General features: G+C 42.7%; 1 protein-coding gene across 8 annotated transcripts in view; it reads left to right on the top strand.

The window, feature by feature from the left end:
- Window positions 1-23,604, top strand: part of PLXNB2 (plexin B2) — a 255,716-nt gene that overhangs the window by 117,385 nt on the left and 114,727 nt on the right. The window contains exon 1 of one of the 8 annotated variants that reach the window (XM_082769644.1): window positions 15,744-15,811. The exons of the other annotated variants lie outside the window; for them this stretch is intronic. The gene's annotated coding sequence lies outside the window, so the exon portion shown is untranslated. Of the gene's footprint in view, window positions 1-15,743; window positions 15,812-23,604 lie in introns of those variants that run through there. 8 annotated transcript variants of the gene reach the window in all.

Below are 23,604 nucleotides of genomic sequence, written 5' to 3' on the forward strand. Positions count from 1 at the left end.
TATTATGCCCATCATCATGGTACATGAGTATCTACTGCATAATCTTTTCCCAGCCTGTCCTGGAGGTATGCATGCATAGAGTGGAAATTAATTTGGCATGAAATGCTAACAGTACATAAGAATTCATGTTTAAGCTTACCTCAGCAGTGGAAGATACACACAATATAAAGTAATGTCATCATCCTAAATGTACGCAACAGTGTCTGATACCCTAGCTATTAGCCAAATAACCAACTTTGTGTGCTGCTCTTCCCCAGCCAGCCGTAGGCTCTGCTGACACCCTATAATACTGTGATCCTTTCTACAGGGCTTGCCCGTTGCCATTTAGCAGCTGAGAGACAAAGGGATGACGGTGATGAGACATTGCCTTTCCCTCCCTGCTTGTCCTCTCATGCCCGTCTCCCCCACCCATGGACAGAGCGAGGTGCTGGAGCAGAGCAGCCCCACATAGAAGGATCTGTGAAAGGCAGGAAGGCAGCATGTAGGTGGATTATACTCGATTAAGTGGCCTCGCATCCAAGGATGTCAGTGGACAAAGTAGAAGATTCAAATGCCCTAGTTTTCACTTTATTACTGTAATTTCTATTACATGTATGACAGACTGAAATCCTTCATGGACAGCTCTAAGCCCCATTCACAGACCCCCAAAATAGCACAGACTCCTGTCCAAAATGTTTACATGGTGTCTTGATACTTGTTTACCTGGAAATGGTATTGGTAAAGGGCTATCAGTGGTCTTCACCCTTTCAAAGCATGCTTTTCTCAGGTTTCTGCTTTTTCAAGCAGCTCAGCCAATATATTGGGCTTTGCTTCTGAAGGACCTCTCCTCTTTCCCATCCAAATAAGAGCAATAATAAGCCTCTTTGATGAGACAGTGGATTAAAGCCACTTAAATCCTTACCGGCCTGTCAGAGCAGTGAGGAATTTAGATAAAGATAACCAATATGCATAAGATGGTGCTGTATTTACACATATAGGAGTGTGCATGTGTGTAACTAAAGGAGCAAATTAAATATATAAGAAGTGAATGGGTAGGTGCCACATAACAGGGGTATCAGTGATTGCTAAATCTCTGCACTGAAACAGGATCGCATAGAACAGGCCTGGAATTCAGCAAGTACATATCCACTCAGGAGAATTAGTAGCATCATTGTGTTTAGATGACTTGTTTAATTCAGAGTTAATTATTGAATTCATGCTGAAAAACAGTCTGCTCATCTGCTGCTACTCAAAAGCTCCAGGAGGCTGAATAGTACAAAACAGTCATTTTTGAGGAGTGATGCTGAAATGCAAGTAATTTTCTTACCTTTTAGCTCCTTCGTGGCATGCAGCCCTTATAACTTCAACCAGGTGGATTGGAAAGGTGCTGCCAGTAATCGCTGATGAGTTCTTCACAGAGGGAAGTGAGGGATGGAAGATGTGGTTGTAGCTGCATAACTGTTTAAAAATCTTTCTTCCAATTATGCTACGTGCAACAAGGTTTGTAAGCATCCACTGAAGATACAATTTTCTGAGCTGCAGAAATTTATTGATTTTGTTATATTTTTTCCCCCTCCTTCGTGGACTTGGTGGGAAGGATTAACTTTCACTTAGACTCAGCCCTCATTTATCACCCGGTTCTCCATCCCAACCTGCTGCTGAAATGTGGCAGGTGGTTTTGCCAGTAATTGCGTGCTACTTCATTCCATTTTAAATGAAAATATAGAGAGCAGTGGCCTTCTTCTCTCTTCACCGGAATACTTCACAGCTGTATCGACTGAGAAAAGGCAGGAGAGTGGGCTCCCCTCTAAATTGGAGAGATGTGTTAACCTGCTGTACCTTCCCTCAGGAGCTGGTAACTTAATTTCTGGGCAATAAGCTTCTGACTCCAGCATGACTAAAAACAACAAATTAAATGTCCCCCTTTTTTTTTATTTAATACAAATAACTGAACAAAATCTGTGGTAGGCTTCATACTTTTTGAGTATTTAAAATGAGCAGAGGCTTTTCCTGTGGACTGGAGGCAAGTTTCTTGTAGGGTATAAATATGCCTCATCTCATTCTGAGGCCGGTAACCATGCTTTGGTACAAGGTGGCTTTTCTTCGGCCCCAGCTGTGCTAAACGCTATTATAATTAGCACGACGGTTAACTTAATCAGAGCACTTGGCTCGGGAGAGAGGTGTTACAGAGTGCACCGTAATTAGCATTTTTATTCCTTTGATCCTGAGCATGCTCTTTATTGACAGAAGTATCAAGTACTAGTTCGTTTTTTTGTTTTTTGCTTTTTTTTTTTTTTTTTCTTCCTCTTAACACTTCAGGAGGCAGAAATATAGGTGGCTGGTGAGATTACAAATTTATTAAGGAGGGCTTTTTATTTATTTATTTAAATAGAGCCCTCCCAGAGGAAGTAGAAGGGAAAATGATGTGCATATGTGGAAAAAAAAAAAAAGAGGCATCAGGCCTCACTGCAGTGTGTGGGCAGGTTTACAGCCAAGAAAACACCTCCTGGTCCAGCTGCAGCCTGTTGGAGCTGCGTGGGCAATTTGAGCAGCATCCTAACAATTTTCAGCATGCTGCCATGGACCACATGGCTGTAGTTTGCTTCTGTAGTTTGCTGCTGTTTCCTTAAGGTGAGGGGGAGGCTTGCTGAGAATGTGATCTGTCTGGCAGGAAAAAAACATGGGTTTGGATAATACTATGGCAGCGAAGGTCAGACATAGCTGCTGGTATTAGCAACAGCTTTGGTCCCTGACACGCAGGCAGCCGCCCTGCCTCATGTGCCCAATGGAGGCAGGTGGCCAGAGTGTGCAGCAGAGCAGATGAGTAGCTCAGCTTATGAAAAAACATAACATTTATGCTGTCAGACGAAATGCTGAAGACTTCCAAACTTGCATCTGGCAGCTGATTGCAGGGGAGGAGAGACGGGGAGAGGCGAGATGCCCGAGGGGCTCTTCTTGTTCCATGCCACTGAGCGGAGTGGTTACCTGCAGTAGCAGCAAAGCCAAAATGTTGAAGTGGGGGGCACTTTTCGTAGATGAAGCTTTTTGGTACTCTCACCTTTTGGGAGATAGCCTTCATTAGGTTTGATAAACATGCTGGCTTTTCTGCCTGCTCTGCAGCCGGATGCCTGTAGCACTTTGTATCTCCAGTGCATCCATGCTGCACTTGGTTTAATTTGTCCTGGTAAATTCTGAGTGTTCATTCAGCAATCTGGAAACACAGTTTTAGACTCCTTTATTTTATTTTTTTTTCCATTTCTTCTCATCCCATCATTATTTTTTAAGTTTGGGGTGATGTTAACTCAGGTATTTGGTTGGCATATCCTCTGTATTCAAGTTTCCTACTGCCTCAGTAATTTTTACTGTTGGTTTTAAAGAGAAGGTGCAGTTATGTTTATTATAGATAATGGAAAAAAAATAAGGGAAAAATAGTAAGGTTCTCCTTGTACAAGCACTTTGCAGGTTTTTACAGTTTTTTATGTGCATCTTTTTCCAGTCTCTCACAAAGAGGAAGAGCTTTCACACACCTGTATTCTCGCAGTTCATTTGTATCTGCTTTGCCAGCAGAAAAATCATATGCTAATAGAAGCTGTAGAGAATACAGCCATCATTAAGGGGCTTCCTATGTTATCCTTGACTTCACTAGATTACTTTTATCTTCTCAGGATGGATAAGTAATTTTTAAAACATTTATGTAACTAGGTTTTAGGTCAATAGCAGGTTAAACGGTTTACTTAAGTAATCTTTCCTGATGGAAAGTATGTGGAAAGACCCTTTCTCAGTATTTTTTCAAGATTATATTCATATCAGCATTAAAGCAGCAAGCAGCCTCCTTGACAGTAGACTTGGAAGATATCCATTATTTGAGAGACATGATAAAAACAGTATAATCTTTTCCAATACCCATACAAAGCCAGCAATTGTCTGTTTCTGCCATTCCAGTTATTTATATAATTATGCTTAATGCCACACAGATTGGAGAAGAAAAAGAAATTGTTACTGCTGCTTCTGATTAATATTTTTTCCATCCTGAGATCATAAAAATAGTAAATGCCTCTTATGGTGGTAAAGAGAAGAAAGGGCTACGGATTTGCAAGCAGTTTCACAGAGGAGCTGAACTGGATGGGAGAGTGTGCCTTTCCTGAGTCTGTCTCCTGGCCACATACAGGCATGATTCCCTGAGTTCACAGACTGCTAGGAAACACTGCCAGCACCTAATATCACTTCTGCAATGTTAATGCCTTCATTAAACTAAAGCATGCGGTATTTTTGCAGTTGGTTTCAAAGGTACCGGATTTCCCTAGTTCAAACCTGGTTATATCCAGGCTGTCCTGCTTTGTCCAGTTCTACCGTGTGGCACTCCTGGTGAAACTCTGCCTGTTCAGCAGCCAACAAGTCTTTAAATACCAAAACACCTCCCCGCAGTCCTGCTGAACATGACTAGGCGAGCTGGGGAAAAGGAGCTCTAGGTGGTGAGCCCCTGCTCTCCATCTGATCCCACATGCTGAAGCGATCCAAGCGTGCCTGGGAATGCACCTGGGAAGCAGCGCGGCGCTTTTAGGCTCCTGGCTTAGGGGAGCAGTTTGAAACTTTACAGACCTCTTCCTGTCTTGAAATGTGCTGCGCTCGCCTGCACGCAGCTTTAGGTATTTGGATTACTTCTTCACGGTGTCTAAAGAGAAGGAAACTGGCTATGTGTTATGTTTACAGCATAAGGCTCAAGTTAGGAGTTCAGATTGGGTTCAGCAAAGCTGCTGCAGTCACTTAAAGCAGATACAGGAAAAACTGAATTGTGGAAGCCCACTCAAGAACTAAATATGTTCTTATAACATATATAATGTTATGATCATCTAGGTAGCTCAGCTGTAGTGTTATACACTTAGACAAATTCACTCAGCCTGTAAGTTCTGCTTGAGCTAGATAGTATCATTTTTAAGACATCCAATCTCAATTTTTTAAATACATGAGGTAATGGCAAATTCACTGCATGCAAATGTAAAAGGTTCCAGTGACTTCACTGCATTTTGTTTCTAACAGCTCCCCCTCAATTTTAGCCTGAATTTTGTCTCAAACTTCCATTTTCAGCTTTGTATTTTGTTGTACCCTTTATTAAATTGCTCTTTTTAATGTAAGTGTTTATGGACTGTGATTGAGCCATTTTGAACTTTCTCTTTGTGAAACTGAATAGATTGAGTTACTTCTGGCTCTTGCTTTAGAGCATATTTTTCTGACTCCAAATCCTTCTTGCAGCTCTTTCCTGAATGCTTTCCAATTTGTCAATATCTTTTGTGAAGTATGGATGCCAGACATGAACGTGGATGCTTGCAGTCATTTCAGTATCGCAGAATGAAGTGACAGAAGTAGTCCCAGGCTTCTCAGCCATGTAAGAGAAACTGAATCCTGTCACTGCAGGAATGAGGGCAACATGAGCTTGCACAGAAGACCTGGGCTTGCCACCCGAGCAGTGGAAGAGAGAGCATGGTAGGGGCTGGGAGGAGCTGGTTTCTGCATCTCCTCCTGTCGCCACTTGTGCCAGCAGTCACAGCAGGAAGCTCAGCTCCAGCGCAGGCAAAGCAGGCAGCAGGTCCAAGACTACCACTTAAAGACATTGTTTTTCTTGCTACTCTGTTTCCTTGGAAGACCTCAGCTTCCTCTGTTCCTAGTAGTGTTCCTCTGAAGTATTACAACAATGTGTTTTTTTGCTTTGTGTCTTCCCTAGCTCATGTATTGAAAGAGCTCATTAATTGTCTTAGCCACTGCATCACTGTCAGAGTTTTAGTTGTGGATCCCTGTGGCCCTGAAGTCATTCTTCAAGTCATTGCTTCCCAAATTAGTTTGCCATCTTACAAGTTTAACCTGTATCTGAAGAAGCATGACCTTGCATTCTGCAACTGTTCAAAGTAATGTGTTCAAAGAGCCCCATATAGCATATTTTTCAGTTCACTCTGTGCTGGCTTGCCCTTAGTCTGCCTGCTGTACCATTAGTCACATCACCTTCACCTTGACTGCCAGAATGCCATTTTCTCCCACATCACTTAAGACTATAGATTAGAGAAGGACCAAGATCTCTCCATACACAAATCACCCAGAAGTTTCATTTGGTCCCACCTTCCTGAAGTGTCTCCTTTTTACTTCCAACACTGCCATGCTGGGGAACATGTGCCTCCACTTCATGCTTATTTCTGAGTGGAAGAATTAAGAAGTCATCTCTCGTTGTATGGTTCTTGTGTTGTACGTGTGGTTCCTACTACTGCAATGCAGCTGAAGATACTGCAGAGGGATATTTAAATTCAAGTCCCCCCCTCCTAAAAAAGCCTAATTAAAGTAAGGAAAAAATTATGAATGCATTTCTATATTTAGGATTGATGAAACTTGCCTTAACAGAACCTTTGGGCTTAAATTAGTAGACATTCCGTCTTTAATTGGAGCGTTTTGCTGCATATGATTGTTTAAAATGAAGGGTGAGTTAATTAGGCATTTATTTAAAAACTAAAACATTCGGGGAAGCCAGCGTGCAGTTTGGGATACGATACAGGCTGTGCAGATAAAGGGGCAGGGAAGGGAGACAGATGAGCAACAGACGCTCGCACAGATCGTAGCTAGCTGTGCTTTCTGGGTGCTGTCCTTAAGCAACAGGGGCAAGACAAAGACGTATCTCCAAGCACACCAAAACCACATTCCAAATACTGTTTTTCCACCCTGCAGGATTGTAAGGTTGTATCTGTGTCAGGAGTTGCAGAGTATCTCAAGGGTTTTGCTTTGCTTCCACCCCCTTCTGTAGATGCGCTTCAAGGTTGTTGTCTTTGTGCCTTTTGCTGCTACCCACATTATGCGTGCACTAAAATAAAGAGGGATTTGCTGCCCTGGGAGTAATGTCAGCAGAGTTGTGGGTTGTTTTTTTTTTTTTTCTGTGTGTGTTTTTTTTTATTTGAGGCAGCCAGCAAAAATATTGTGGCCTAATGCAGAAAGGGAAAATCGTCTCAGCCTCTGTGGCAGCCGGAGGTGGATGGCAGCTCCCAGGGGCAGCGCTGGAAGATCAGGTCTGCTGATGAGCCCAGGTGATGTTAATTGCAGGAAGCCGGTCCTTTTCCCAGTGTGCCAGATCTTAGAGGAGTTATATCTGCGTGTTGCTGGTGTTTGCCATGCTCGAGGCTGTTTAAAAGAAGAGGAAAGGAGCGTTGGAGTCTGCAAGACTTGTTGTGTGTTTTCAAGTCACTGATGCTCAGCAACCACTTGCTCTTGCTGCCCCTTAGTCATACTGCCCTGAAAACTGCTAAAACAGTTTTAAAAAAAATCAAATATCAGCAGATTGGGCTTCTATTTTCTGTGTGTGACCGTATGCTTAGAGAACCAGACTGCAATTTTTTGAAAGGAGACTGGCCAGCCACAGTGCAGTGCTTCGTTCCTGCCCCCGATGCCATCCTTAGCCATCCTCTGCTGCTGCACGGCTTCCCTCCCAATGCTGGAGCTGTCAGAGATGCATCGTTCCCTCCCATACGTGCTGGCAGTTTTAAGTACCGTATCAGCCCCAGGATAACCATACAGCTAATCAAATCTGACTGCGAGAAGTATAGTGCTCTGCACACTAGCAGGAGCATGGGAGAAATGTCCCCTGAGTAAGCTTTCCTCTTGCCTGCTTAGAGCCGTGCAAAGTTCAGGTCTTCCAAACACTGCACAGCCACTGAAGTCACACTCGCCCCTCTTGTGTTTTGGAAGCACCTCTGTTTACCTGAATGACATCCTTCCAGAGTGCTATGCTGCAGACTGAATTGTCCTTTCAATGTGGGTTGTGGAGTTTGGGGGGAATATCCCATGTTTTTTCTACAGTGAGCCTTTAAATCATGCTTCTCTTCGCTGCAGGAATGCAAAGTGGTGGTTTTCTTTACCGAGCACAAGCATGCATTTGAATCTGAAAGTTGCAAAAATTATATATGACAGTTCGTGATTACAGTTAGCTCTGAAAGAAACGAAGTATTTTACTGATGTTAAACAGTGAAAATTAGCATGAAAGTGGTGAATACCTGGATCACGGCATTGCAGAGTTTTTGTAAGAATGATTGTTCGATCTAGTCTAAGAATCCTAATTTCAGGTTTTACTAACTTCCATGTCTTCTCAAAAATGGACTGGTTCTACACCATCCCTGGAGGTCTTTAAAAGATGTTTCGATGTAGAGCTTAGTGATATGGTTTATGGAGGACTTGTTAGTGTTAGGTCAGAGGTTGGACTTGGTGATCTTGAAGGTCTCTTCCAACCTAGGTGATTCTGTGACAGTTGTCCTTCAGTAGATTACATTTCTCTCCTCAGAGAATGCTCTGTTCTGCTTCTACTACATTTCCAGGCCATATAAAACATAATTAAAAGAGGTTGAATTTATCTGTGAAGCATCAACACAGAAGCAATAATGTCATACCAGGAGTCATTTTGTTACATTGTTCTTAATGGTGGCAGCTGAAATTTGACCAGGGAGATCCTGGTGGTGCAATACAGAGAGCAAATAGGAATGGATGTTTTGAGCATAGTGCTCTAATTTTTTTAATAAAAACTCCAATATGTTAATTTTCATAGAGCCATACTACAGTGCCACAGCACAAGCTGTACTGGTTCGAGGGAGGCTCATTTTAAGAAAGGAGACTTCCTTTTCTACCAAGTCCATAGCCATCCTTGGTAATTCTCTATTATGAGTGTATTCTGAAAACAAATGGTCATCTCCTCACCCTCTTCCTTCTTTATTTTATTTTTATTTTTATTGTGAGCTGTTTGATATTCCAGAGAGATCCTCACAACAACCTTTCCTATCCTAACAACTCTGCAAGGAAGAAATCAAACCATGTTTCATTATTAGCCCTGTGCAATTCAGCCAATGAAGGAAATATATATATCTTTTAATAATTCCAAGTTATGAAGTTAAATCTTGGAAAGTTATTAAAATTATTCATGCTTAATAATTAGATAACTTTAAAATGCAAATTAGTATAATAATGCTGAAGCTTAGGTATAAGTTATTCTACAGATAGGCAAAAAAAAAAAAGGACTTCACATTTCTGAAGAGCTCAAAGTATGTGTTGTGGCTCTATTTGCAAAAGTGAAGTATGTTGTCTTTGTGACACACTTTTATAAAAAATACAAATAGTAACAAATGAGCCAGTGTTTACCATGGGAAGGAGTATGTGGACGTAGCCATTAGACAGGGGAAATTTAGGTTTAGCATTATCAGTTAGAAATACTGCAGTTGAGTGGAATATTTTATTACACGAAAACATCTGTAACCAATATATCCCTCGAGAAGCTTACGTGACCTGTGATCTGCTCGGAAAAAAATGTTTGGGTTTTACGAGACTGTTCAAAAGAAACTATGCACAGCAGGCCACGTCTAAATGAGCAGGGAAAGGCCTCCCTCCTGTTTGCACGCCTCTTGGAAATTTCTGGGAGCTACAGAAATGCGTGTGCTTTCCAGGCTGTAGTTTTTAAAACTTGCTCCCTGGGCCTGTGGCACAGGAAGAGGTCTGAGAAACGTGCACAGCCTTGCATAGTACCGTTATCAGTGCCACCAAGTACAATTAGCCTTGCTGTGAGCTGTCCTAGAGCTAACATAGTCACGGTGGGGTTCGTATCAAGAGGCATGATGTAGGCATCTGACAGCACACATATATTAGATCAAAGTGTGCTGGTGAAACAGGAACAAATAGCATCTTTACCATATTTCTCAGGCCTCAATGTGTACCTTTTCATGCATTTTTTTTTCTTTTCTCCTTCAATGAAACCAGAATATGTCATCCCAATTTCTATTTGGAATGCAGTCACCGCAGCTTACATTTCATAGGGCTTTGGCAGGAAAACAAAGTGTGCAGCTGCCGAGGCCGTCAGTCAGGTCCTGGGCACTTCAGGAGCCGCAGAGATGGGCGGATAGACTGCCTGAACCTGACAGCCCATTAGGTACCTGACCTTCTGCTTAAATGACTATTGAATTCTGGAAAATGGGGATTAATGCTTCCATTTGTTCCCTTAGTTCAAAGGTGAAAGAAGCAGATATGCAGGGCGGTTAGAGACAGCTTTGCAGTGAAACGCTGTGTGTAACAAGGCTGTGTTATGAGCAGCGTCTTAACGTGGTGTTTCTGCAAAAGGGAACCTCTGAGCAAAGCTGCAGCTTCTCTGCAGAGGGGGAAAAAAGTCAGATTCTGCAAGGATCTCATTGCACTCTAAAGCTCCATAATTAGAGACAGAAAATACTTGTTTCTAGTTACTTTGGTTACTGGCTACACCCAGCCATCAAAATTGGCCAGTACGTGATCTTAGGCTATGGAGGCATGTTCTAGAAGATAAGTCTAGCACTTTTCAGCATAAGGCTACAAAACAAATAGTGGTTTTTTTTTGCCAGGCAGACCACTGCATTGCCTTCCTGGCATCACTTCCAGTTCACACTTCCTACAAGATGCTCTTCAGCTACTAACATGTGAATGCAGAAGAACAGAGAGCATGCCTTAGTCAAAAAAATATTTTTTTCCTTACAGTTAAGTGAGCTAGTTCTGCTTTTTTAAAAGTCAGCCTTGTTTTGTTAATATTTATACCACAGTGCTGCCTTTAAGTACTTTATTGGAGTAAAGGCAGAGAAAGCCTTTACAAGCATATGAAGCACTTCTGTAATAGGCTCTTTTGCCTGTGATAATAACACTATGCCCAGGACTGGACACTGAGTGTAATTTGCCCCCCCAAAAAGACCATCTGATATATATGAAAGATATTAAAAATTTGTGCTAATGGGCTGGTGACAGTGCATGTTGGTGGAAGGCACAGAACTGACAAGAGTACAAGACTGTTTTGACCCAGCAAGCAGGGATGCTCTAAGGAAGGCACATCATTCCCAGCATGGAAAATCCTAGATTTCTGGTACCCTCTGAAGTATTTCCCACCCTGCAAAGTGAATCCTGTGAAACGACATTGCTCCCTTTCTGTAAGGTGAGATAGAAGTGTGAAGATGCAGGGAGTGAAACCATATGCATCTCAGGATTTTACCTCTTCTTTCAGAATTGCAGGGTGGCTGAGGTTGGAAGGGACCTCTGCAAGTCATCTGGTTCTGCAGGACCTCCCTGCTCAAGCAGGACCACCTAGAACAGGTGGCCTGTGACCATGTCCAGTTGGCTTTTGCTCACATAGGGTATGAACTGGAGCCCTGCTTCTGCAAGGGTGTCCACTCTGGTGTGGAGCAGATACCCCAGGTTGGCAGCAATGAACAAACTGCTTCTGTAAGCCACATAACGGCTTTGGTATTGGCTGAGAGACAGGGCTATTAGCCATAAAGCAATGCCAGGTAACTGATACTCTTATTCAGGGACCCCAGCTAGGATATTTTATGTTTTCATGACTGTAACTCTTAGAAAGTCACATTAAACACGTCACAGATGGGACAGGAGGAAGGAGATGTCTTGTGTCACTCTGGAATGGGCAGTGACTGCTCCGTGCAGACCCTCAGAAACAAAGATAAGTTTCATGGCCACTCCTTATGTGTACACAAGGCAGTTGCAGGCAAGCAAGTCTCTGTGTGAAACAGTTGGCTGAGCCTTGTTTGCAAAAGGTTGCATCATTTATCACAAAGCCGCATCATTTGTCATTGCTGACCGGAAAGGGTTTCAATCCTAAGACCACTGCGCAGACAGTGTCTTGAAATGGGACGGCTTGTTTTGTCTAGCTTTTTGAGTCCACCGAAGCCAGGAGGTAGAAAGTTCAAGTCTAACATGACTGGCTGCACATCCTGTTATAGGCAGATGGGACATAGGGAAGGCTGTAGGGAAAAGCACAGAGGAAAAGGGCAGAGAAAGAAACCTGACTAGGGAAGGAGGTGTGTTGTGTGTTGAGGGGAGGCAGTTCAGCCTCCCATTTGGAGCGGAAACGTGGTGCAAAGTCTGTGTTTTCACAGCATAAAAATAGCCACGCTGTTGCCTTGAGCAAAGGAGTTGGTAACAGCACGTGGGAAACTCTTTGATAAAACACCTACCTCATTGCTTAACTTTTCTGCTGTAATTAAGTGTTAAAAGGTGATGAACATTCTCCTGCAACGGCTGGCTACTTTTGTAATCTCTAAGTCCTTTTGACAATGAAAAAAAAATACAAATTCCACTTTTCCTTTGAAATGGTGGAAATATTTAGCTGGAGAGAAATGGTTAAGTAGAAAGAATGCAGAGCAGTATCAGACAGGTGACATGACAGCAGCTGCTGGCATGCTCATATTTTACCCATCTGATTCCCACCCATTCCAACCCAAATAACTGAGTTAAGAAATGTTGTAAATTAATGTAGCTGAGTTTTTTATTATACAGCAAATAATGATTTCTGCTGTTCTGCTGTTGACATCATCTTATTTCACTGCAGTGATGTTTAACAAGAGGTGAGTAGTTCTGGTAATCCCCAGGAAATCTGCATGTTGTTTACCAAAACCCCCTGTTTTAGAGAAGAAACACGCTTTGCCAAGGGACCTGTGGAATGTCAGACTAGGAAAATGCTCTTGATGTCAGAGAGGAAAAAGCGCGTGTGTGTATGTAAAAGCGTGCGCCTTCACGGTAAGCACACGGAGGCACTTGGCCAAGCCATGGTGCTTTGTTTCCAGGAACAGGAGGCCGCTAGGGCCAGCTGCTTTCATGAGTCTTGCTCCCAGGTCTGAAGACAGTGGTTTCTGAGAAGGACCTAGCCTCTTGTATCTGACAACACATCTTGCCTTTTACCTCTAAAACAAGTGGTAAGAGACAGCTCTGCCTTTTTTTTCTTTCCTTTCTTCTGTTGTTGTTTCATCCAATTTGACAAAATCATGGATTTAAATTTGTTCTGAATGTAATATTGTAGGATTTTTTTTTCTCTTGAAAACTTTCCACTTAGTTTCCTGATTATAAATGCTTAAGAATCTGTTTGAGCTCTACAATCCACTTGTATTAATGAATTTTCTTCTGTGCTACTTAGCACACAACGTGAAACAAATGAAAAACTGTATTAATAATTCATTAGCCAAAGAATTTCTTTCACTGTAACTTAGTTTAGGGTTTGTAGATCTCTTTGCATAAACTAATTGATTTTAATCATAATATTCCAAGAGGGTTTAATTCATAATAATTTAAATGTAATTGTTTTGGGAAGTTCTTTAGCCTTGTTATGGGCAGCTGGTTCTTGAAAACAAAATGTAGGAATTATTTAACTTCAAAAACTTGGAATTATTTTTTCACAGCTGATATAAAGTGAAATAAATAAATTAAAGGTGCAGGATTTTCTTTGGATAAAAGGTTAACTCCAAATCCAATTGTGTTCTAATCTAAAATTAAACATGGGGAAAAAAAAAAAAAAACACGGAGTAGGGGCAGAAAGTTCCCTAAGCCTTTCACACCTCACCATGGTTCAGGAAGAAGGAGGGAGAAATTAGTGCCAAAGCAATCAACTCTTTTATCTCAAGCACTATTTTCAGCAAGGTACACTGATCTTGTTTTCCATCCTCCCACACATTGGAGCTTTGGGAATACTCGGAATAGGGTTGTAATAGAGACTCCAGTGCCAGGTGGCTACCAGTCTTTCAAGCAGACTCCTGATTTGAGTCACGGCAGAAGAAATTAAGGTACATCAGTTCAAACAGGAAGCTGATTTACTGTGAATTGTCAGAAATCTCTCTACTTCCTATGCTTCAGCTAGTGTTGAAATCTTTAATTGCTGCATGTGGAAGGAAATACTCCTTGTCAAATATGCTTTTCTACTGGATAACTAAGTTTTTAACACTGCAACATTACCAACAAGCACAGTGGGGCTGTTGGGCTTGTGGTGACTTAGAGGTAATGCCATGACCTGCTCTGTAACCTGAGGAGTGGGACCTGAGATGGACACAGTGTGAGAGCAAGTGTTTCTCAAGATGAGAGCAACATCCACCTCCAAAGATGTTCAAGCACTGGCTTGGACAGGTCACTGGCAGCAGATCTGGTGAGCGCAATGTGCTGCTGCCATGGAGCTAGCCTTCGGCCTCTTCTAGCTGATTCTTTCTGGTGGGCACTCTGGCGTCCATCACCATAACTGATAAGAGAAAGCCCTGATGGAGAGATAATCATAGAATCACAGAATATCCTGAATTGGAAAGTACACACAAGGACCATGGAGTCCAACTCCGGGCTTCACACAGGACCACAAAAATCAGACCATGTGTCTGTGAGCACTGTCTGAATGCTCCTTGAACTCCATCAGGCTCGGTGCTGTGCCCACTGCCCTGGGGAGCCTGTCCCAGTGCCCGACCACCATCTGGGTGCAAAACCTTTCCCTAACCCCCAGCCTGACCCTCCCCTGTCCCAGCTCCATGCCGTTCCCTCGGGTCCTGTTGCTGTCCCCAGAGAGCAGAGCTCAGTGCCTGCCCCTCCGCTCCCCTCGTGAGGGAGCTGCAGGTCACCACGAGGCCTCCCCTCAGCCTGCTCTGCTCTGGACTGAACAAATCAAGGGACCTCAGCCACTCCTCATCCATCTTCCCCTCTAGGCTCTTCACCATCTTCATAGCCCTCCTTTGGACACTCTCTGATAGTTTTGTGTCCTTCCTATACTGTGGCATCCAAACCTGCACACAGTACTCAAGTGAGATCCCTTTCTGGGGGATAGCATGGCAAACCATGGGTTCTGCTGAGAATGGTTCCTTCTCCCGTGTGTCCTTGATGCATAGGGAAGCACGCACCAAAAGGGAAGGGAGCTCCCAGTGCGCTGGCCACCACAGCGGTGGTGGCAGTGGTGGCGGTGGCAAGGAGGGAGCCGCCTGGCGAGAGCTTCCAGCCGGGCCTGTACAGGGGTTCAGGGAAGTTCTCAGCACTTTGTGGAGCCAGTTTCAACAGCTTTAATTACATCTGTGGTTTGGATCGCTTTAGTTGGCCATTAAAATTCATTTTACAAAGAGTCATATCGAAAGGAGTGAGGAATATTTGTGGCCACTGTGGATTTCCTCCTGGCCTACAGGAAGAGTAAATTAGTTACTGAAAACTTGACAGTTTGTCCCGCATGCTTAACTCTTTCCAATCTGGAAGCTGCTTTGTCATAGACAAGTGACTTTGAAAGGAAATAATATGCCCGAGGCTTTTTCTTCTTTTTCCTCCTCTTTACGGTAGAGCTGTAATTGCAAAAACAGCAAGGAGTGATTTGTTTGAACAGGAAGTGTGGGAACTTCCTTTATAAATATTGTCTTTCCCTTCATGTGGAACCAAACATGGTTTCCTCAGTTTGTGGAAAAAAGTGCTCAGACTGAATAAGCAGCACTTTTTCCCGTAGCTCGTGCCCTTTCATATAAGCATGAAAGGAAGGAGTACCATGAAAAAGGAACAGATTATTAGTCTGGGAATGAGTAAAAATTCCCAGGTGAGCTTGGCCATCAAATCGGCTGGCTGTGTGCCTGGTCATTGCCTGTAGATGCTGGCAGCCGACCTGCCGTGGCACTCTGCAAGCATGTGTTTGTCCTTCAGTCGCTGGTTGTGCTCAGTAGCGCTGGGCAAGTTAAGGTCCCATGGAGGGGGCGTGAAATCAGTGTTTGCAGAGTCTGTGCTTGCAGAGCCTGCTGTGACGTGCTCCACCAGATATGGCGGGATCAGTCTGAGCCAGGCTGGTATCTCAGTATGGAATGTTTTCTTTTAGGGAAAGAAAAATAAAAATGTATCTTTCCTAGTGAAGTAGAAACAACAAGCCTACACCCTTCTTGGAGCGCAGCAGTACCTCTGAATTATTTGCAGAGGAGCAGGCGGCAGCTCTGCAGGCTGGATGCCACGGGAGGCCAGGCAGCTGCCCTGGCACAGTGCCTCGGGAACAGGAGCTGGGGAGGCACAGGGGTGGCTTCCTCAAATCCAGGTGGGTTAAGCTGACAGAGCAGGGAGCAAGTTCTAACCGGGCAGGCAAGGTGCTACTGGACTTTTTACTTTTATGTTTGTTTTGTTAAGATGGGCACAGTAAGCAGATGCAGGAGGCCAGCTGGCCCGGTTTGCTGACATAAATAGGTGCGGATGATGGGAATCAAGGCAGGGGGTCTGGTTCCCAGCTCTGAAGGACTCCAGATCAGGAAGAGAGCTCACAGAGGAAACAGGGAGGGGGGCTCAAAAGTAGCTGGCGGATTCTCTGAGAGGCTCTGAAGATGGAGAAGAGCCCTTGTGCTTGATTTGAAGGAGGGCAGTGTTCTTGTAATGCTGATAATTAGGCAGCGTTGCCTTGTTCCTTCATTTTGATGGACAGATCAGACATCCCTGGTATTTAAACCTGGATTGCTCTCTTGCTTGCTTATCTGGCCAGCAAGAGGCTACTGTTGTATTAATGAGAACATTCTGATTTCTACACATTTCTCGGTTGGAAAGATGAAATTTCCATCAAGCTTCAAAGCAGGCTTTGTGGCAATTTCTTTTTTGTGTTCTTAGAAACAAACAAAAAATATAAAATTTTAAATGCAATGTGCTATTCCAGGGGAAAAAAAAATGAAGATAACAAGACATCTAAAACTTGACTGGTTCTTTTTAGTGGGGCTCTGGCAAGGCTCACCATGCCGGGAATGCTCACAGTGTTTCAGATTCAGCTGCAGAGGAATTAGCATCCCAGGCTGGGGGAGTGGGAAGTGAACCCTGGGTGATCTTTACTTTCTTTCCTTTTTCTTTTTTTTTTTTTTTTTCCTTGGCTCTACACTCAAATTAGCTATCTCTGTTCCTCCCGCACTTTCTTCTCTGTTCAATGTCTTGCAAACACATTTAAAGCAAAAACCTGCAGTGTTCAGGATACACTCTCTATCCTTTCAGGCTTTCCTTTTGGTTTCCACAACATCCTTTGCTGCTTTTTCCTTACATGACTTATTCTCTCTCATCCATGTCATGTTCCCCTTTTCTCCTTTTTACCTTCCTACATTTAACATTGTTTCCTCTCCCTCTTCGCACTCCCACTGCCATGCCTGCTCATTTTTCCAATACGGCAGGCTGTGTTTTCTAATTTAGGGAGTAAACCTTCAAATTCTTGTGCAAGTCCTTCCACTGCCTGCATGATTAAGGGACTACAGGACTGGGCTGGAGTTTGTCAGATGTGTGGGGAAAGGTAAAAGGCTGCTAGTGAAGCCAATTTTAAAGCAGTCTTAATTACCTTGGTGGTTTGGATCGCTTTGGTTGACCATTAAAATGCATATTTCTAAGGCGAGGTGTGCACCAACGGTATTGTATAAGTAATAAAGAATTTAAAGAGCTTGATATAAAAGACTTTATAGAGGTAATATATTACTTCCAGTCGAGAGAAATAGAGGGCACTTTAAAATTAGTTTTACTAGCACCGTGTGTTTAAAAAAAACCTTCTTTTTCCTTTTGTTTAACCTCCTCTGCAAGCCTGGGCTTGTTTGAGGCTCCCAGGATCCAATTTCATGTAGTATCCTATTTCAAATCCAGGCCAGAGCAGATCGATAGAAAATCAGTGCTCTCAGAAATAAAACTGCCTGTGGAATGCCTTCAGCTCCGTGAAGATGAAGGGGGGGATGTAATACCACAGACACTGATTTTCTTTTCTGAGATGGGAGGCTCTGAAGCGGTGGCTGTGGACGTTGCACAATTTACCTTGATTGAACAGTAATGATCATTGGGCAATTTGGGTGATTTTTTTTTTTGTGTGTGTGTGTGTTCAGTTTGCAGTTAACAGCTGTGTTTTGTGAGGGGGAGGCTGGGAGGGGAATTGTTGCTGAGGTTGTTTTAAGCCAAAGCAGCAGCTGTAGAATATTTTATAGTGGGAGCAGAGCTACCTGTAAGTCTGCGCATAGCTCGAATACCAGAGATTTGTGGTAATTCTTGTCAGTGAGATATTTACTGGCGTTTTGAAATGATCAAGCTATTTCGGTACTTTGAAATCTGTAGGTGAATGAAAGCTAGTCTATTAACTGGCCTGTGTTTATACCAGTATTTACAGGCAGCACAAATACAGATGAAAGAAAAAGAAAAAAGAAAAAAAAAAAAAGAAAAAAAAAAAGAGAGAGAGAGAGAGATTTTTGGGTCATTGGGAACAGAGGAAAATGGCAATATCATTTTAGGACTTTGATGGAATAGGCATTGATCAATGCTTTGAGACAAGTAAAGGGAACACTGAACTTGTGAGCTTTGGGTGATTTTCAGTGCAGGAGTTATTGACTGTGCCAGCATTATGTTGAATTCCTAGAAAACTGACAGTAAACTTTGCTCTGCTGGAAAGTGGTGTTCACCTGCTCCAGGTGATGCTAGTGACCTGGGGAGCATCTCCCACTGGTGGCACAATGTCAGTGCCAGAGGCAAGGCTGCACAAACAGAGCCTTGGCCCCCTGTGCTGCCAGAGCAAGCAGGGAGCCTTTGGAGAGAAATTGTGTGCTCACACGCTGGAAACATTGCTGTCCAAAGCCAGCCAAGAAGGTAACAGCAAACACAAAGAGCGTTTGAATTTATTTTACGGTCTGTCCCTTGGGCAGTAAAGACTTGTTTGTTGTGGACCTTGAGCGTGCTGTCCCCTTCAAGGGCAGGTACACAGAAGTGTGTTTCAGCTGGGCAAGGCTAGCTAAATGCACTGCCTCTCAAAAGTGGAAGGGCAAGTGGTTCCTATCTTCAGCATGAGAGTGGGGGGTTGCATCAGTAGCCTCTTCCTATGTCAAACCATGTGAATTTACAAGAACATGTATGTGCGTACAGACACACAAGGTAATCGGGAAAGCAATCCTGGCCTTACGGAAACTCTCACATACTTCAGTGACCATAGGATTTCACCTTTGGCCTTTGGATTAGCTCGTGTTTTGTAAACTGCTTGGTGATTAACTTTCAGCTAGAATATGAAGTCTGCAGCAAGTGTTTACTTAATAGTTAGAGATTTGATTCCTGCTCCCAGGCAGCCGATATTGCTTGACATGAGTTATAAATAAAAAATCTGTCTCCAGAATTTTCAGAGAGCCCATTCTGGTCTCCTGACAGATGCAGAGAAAGCAAAGTGCTCAAAGAAAAGACTAATGAGAAAACTGTTGGAAGTCTGTCTGTGGTCATCGTACGGACTGAGAAGGCCATGCTAAGCAGCTAACAAGAGAGTCTTTACTCTCTGTGCATGTTTATGCAGAGTATATCAGGGAAAAAAAAAAAAAAGGCATTGATTAGTTTTCTACTAACTTCTAATTAATATTTTTTAAGCCAGAGGCCACAAACTAATAACCAATTATTCTGTTACATAAAGAAGATATTCACTTTAACATATTAGATTTCTAACTTGGGCACCCGCGATGCCTCTCAAGCCAACAGAAAGAAAAAGAAGCCCACTTTCCACTGCCTTCTGCAGAGCCTGCCTTTTCCCTTTGACTGTATTGAGTGTAGAGAAAATAGCAGATTTAGCAGGTGTAAACATCCTGTACCATGAGATAAGTTGATTCTCATGGGATTCATTTTGAAACGATTTGCCAAACAACATCGAAAAGTCATGGGCATAGACTGTATTGTTTATGATCTTGAATTTATCATCTTAACTCCATGGCATTCAAGTTGCAGATTAAAAACAAAACAAAACAAAAACACTCTAAAAGCATGGATATTTCTAATGCATATTGATCTGTCTATCATGTAGAAAGAATCTCATATTCTCTGGCTCACGTACAGTGTTGAGCTCGTCACATAAACTAGCCAGGGGCAGTGTAGGTATGTTTATACTTAACACAACCAGGAGTTCATCAGATATGCAAAGTTTCATTTTCATGATGAAAAAATATACAGCCATCACTGCATTAAAATCTGCCTCCTATTATTTACCAGTAACTAATAGAGTTGACATTACTGCATGATTTTTATATAGCATGTAATGCGTTACTGCATCATAGCATGATTTTTGTGGTATCAGTTTGGGACAGCAATGTTATTTACAACCAAAAAAAAAAGCACGAGTGAGTTACAATGACTATCCCAAATAGGTACCAGTATTTGTTTTATATTACAGCTCACTGTCAGGCATCTTGTTTGTGTCTCATAGCTGTGGATGTTTCTAATGTAGTTTTTTGTGTCAAGGCTTAAAAGCTGTTCCTGTTCTTGGTAGGTGTATTTCTATTTTTGGTATCCTTATTCTTGTAAATTTACGAGGCTTTATATGCCATTTGAAGATGAGGAAGTGAAGCTTAAGAGTCTCTCAAATAGCTTTAGAGAAACTGAGGTTGCTTCTCTGTTGCTTTGCATTGGATGAAATCCTTATGGCAGGCTTCTTGGTGAGAACCGAGGTCTGATGGATCACCGTTAGGTGCTGGCTCTATACTGGGCAGAGAGAGGGCTTGTTGCCTTACGTGAGCAACAAGGCAGGGTACAAGTTTGCCCAGTGTCAACTGTAAGGTTTGATAAATAACAATTTGAACAGGCTGGAAAAGTGTACCTCACCACTCCTTCACTGACACTTGTTTCAGTTCTTTGTCCTAAAATGTGAAATACTGGACCTCAACTGGTTCAAAGAGCACGTTCTTGCTATTTGATCTTTGCAGTGAAATACTGTTGAAAGAGCAGGTAGGCTTTCTAGGCTGGTCAGAAGGGACAGCAGAGAAAGTGGCTAGTGCATTTAATTCCATAGTCAAGAAATCTCTGTGGAAAAGTCTATGAAGAGATAAGGTATTCAGTCACATTATACTGAAGTGAAGGATGTTCACAAAGGCTAATGGAGTACTAATTCTTGGTTTTCAGTATCGAGTTGTGCTGGTCTTTGTTCTTGTATCTGTAAAACTCAGACTTTGGTCAGAGACTTTTAACTTAAATTTTAAGAACATAAAACTCTAGCATATGTGCTTTTTCTTTTTTTCTTTTTCCTTTTTTCTTTTTTTTTTCTTCCCTGCAAACTGCAGGAAAAGAAAAATGAAAGGGCTTAGTGAAAGTGGTGGTTCTTTTGAGGTACATCCAGCAATATTAAACACTTCCATCATCATTTTAATATAATGCAAATTTTTGTACAGAGGAGATCAAGGTCTTTTCATAGCACATAAATTTCTGGACAAAAGGATATGGGTTTGACTGGAAACCAAAGCAAAAGAAAGAGTTTAAGCAGTATTAGATGTAAGTGTACTAAAGGTAGAGCTATGTCGAGCAGCTTCAAGAAAATGATACAAAGCCTGAGGTAGCCAATTGGAGGAGACAGGAAGGAAGTCAACGATAAAGCTTTGGAGCTTGTATGTTAGAAGTGAAACCGGTGTCTCTGAGGTCAAACAGCTGTAAAGGGCAGAAAGGGAATGACCAAGAACAGCTTAAAACAGGGAGCTGAAGGTCAGCAAAGATGCAGAGTTGGCCAGGCATTGCAATGTAGTAGTTTGATAGAGAGTTAATTAGAAATGTAAATACACTGTAATGTTTGGGGTCTTAAGCTGACATTTAATACCAGCCTAAAATTTTTAATAGTAAATTCTCTGTCCTGTTTCCATATGGACATGATCTTGGTGTTGTAACACAGCATTCCTAGCACCAAAATGTGAGGATCCGTTTTCAAATTTAAGCTCAAAACAGAAATACTGGAAGTGTTATCCTACATGCTCAGAACTATCGAGTGCACCGTGCTTGTTAGCTAAACAGCCAAATAGAAGTCCTGTGGGTGTGTAAATGCCTGTATGAAAAGTATCTGCTCAATATGTTCCTCAGAGCTGATGCTCGAGGGAGTAAGGCCTGTGTCTGGGAACCGGATAGTACAACTTTCTATCCCTGACCCAGCATGTGCCCTTTCTAACAAACAGACAAAAATATGCCTCAAAGAAATGTGGTTTGTAATCTGTTTTTAGCCCTAGAAGCAAATAAACAAAAAACAGCACTTAATACATTTGTACTTTTAACAGCACTGGCTGTGGGCTCAGTAGGACGAGTGCTGCATTTGTTCTTTGCAGCCTTCAGAAGCCATCGTTCCTCCAGCAGCCACAGCACGGGAGCTTCACTCAACATTTAAGCACAGTCAATCAACCTGGGCTAACCATCTTTTTGAAATGATGGTACCTATAGACATTCACCCTACTTGCTGAGACACAGTTGCATAGTGAGCAAGAGGGCTCTTGCAGGAAAGGGAGATTGTTTGCAGCTGTGCTGAACAATCTTAACTGCATGACATGTCCATGATGTTCTTTGTCTTTTTTCCTAAAAAAGTCTTTTGATTTGAAAGGCAAAAATTATGTTGTGTGAAAAGGTGGAAGCTTTTAAGTGCATTCAGATTGGAATGGGGCAGGATAGAAATAAATGCAGTCTAATGGCAGTCATCTCCATACATGTCCCTCTGTGGGTCTTGGAGAAGAGAGGGAATCTCCTCCAAAAAGCAGTTCAGAAAAGCCAGATTCCTCATCCAGAAGGTGATCCATGGCAAGACCCTCTCTCTTGAGCCAGTAGAAAGAAAAGAAGCAAGGTGGGCAAGATGACCTCCAGAGGTCCCTTCCAACCTTAACCATTCTGTGAAGGTCAACCTTGTTAGACTGTGAAGTTAGCTTTGGTGAGTGTCCCCTCGCCCCACACTTGCTCCTGCTTCGTGCTCATGGTTGCTGTCAGCTTTAAAGAAAAGTTCACTATGTCATCTAAGTACTTTTGACTTTCAGTCAGCCTGCAAGAGCTTCCAGCTCTCAGGGTGTCTGATAGCAAAGTGTATTTTAGTTCCTGTAGTTCAAGCACTTGTTTTTGGCCAGCCAGCAGGCCAAACCCATGCCATGAAAGACGAATTCCTTGCAGCGTGTTCCGTGTAAGACACTGAAAAAGAGCTGTTGTGCTACGAGCAGGAGGTAAAAGGAAAAAACAAAACTAAACAAAACCAGAAAGCCTTGTGGCAGATGGTACAACCGGCGTCCATCTAAACCTAGCCAAAGCAGTGTGTCGTCTGGGAGCGAAGAAACCTGGAAAATCTGATGACTCAGTTTGAATAAGTAGGGAGACAGCGAGTAAGATTTCTGGCTCATGTCCCAAAACTATTATGAAAAAGGCTATGTTATATAGCACAGAAATCTGAGTACAGTTTGGTGGCATCCTTCTCTAGCACAGCTAGTTACCAGCCGTAGACTAAAATGCCCAGGGTACACATGAGAACTGACACATACAGAATCTGATTGCTCTCTGCCAGTTCCTCGGCTGTGGCTGAACCTTGTTTTCCAATAAATAGAGTTTTGGTGTTATTAGCAGGGTGCGTGCTCTTATTATTGGGAGTATCACTGGCTGGACACAACCGTCAGAACTCACAGCACCCTATTCCTTTTCCAGACACAGTCGAATTCTCATTTCCAGGCACTTCAGTTGCAAGTGCAAAGATGAGCTGTGAACCAACTGTTCAAGAAATGCCTAAAACACCTCTCAGTAATGCTTGCAAAGGGTTTCTAAAGGAGAGAGATAACACAGACATAGAAAGAGAACTCAGCAGGGTGAAGTCTTGTTTTCTTGCTTACTACCTCCACTTCCTTCCTTCTCAACTGTTGTTGAGAATATGATCTTTCACACCCCTAGCACTTCCTTTTACTTCTGTATTTCCGTTTCCTTTATGTGTTTAAGTTGCACCAGGTCTGTTTTTTCCTTTGTTAGTAAGACATGGAAAGTAATCTGCCCTTTCCCTTTGTCCTGAAGCCAAGACTCTTGTCTCTCTCATGGGCTGACAACTTTAACTTAGGCCTCACCTCCCATGCTGTCCCTGGGTTTCAGTCTAAGCCCATCTCT

This window comes from Aythya marila (genome assembly GCF_965140915.1).
Source record: "Aythya marila genome assembly, chromosome: 1".
Taxonomy (NCBI): Eukaryota; Metazoa; Chordata; class Aves; order Anseriformes; family Anatidae; genus Aythya; species Aythya marila.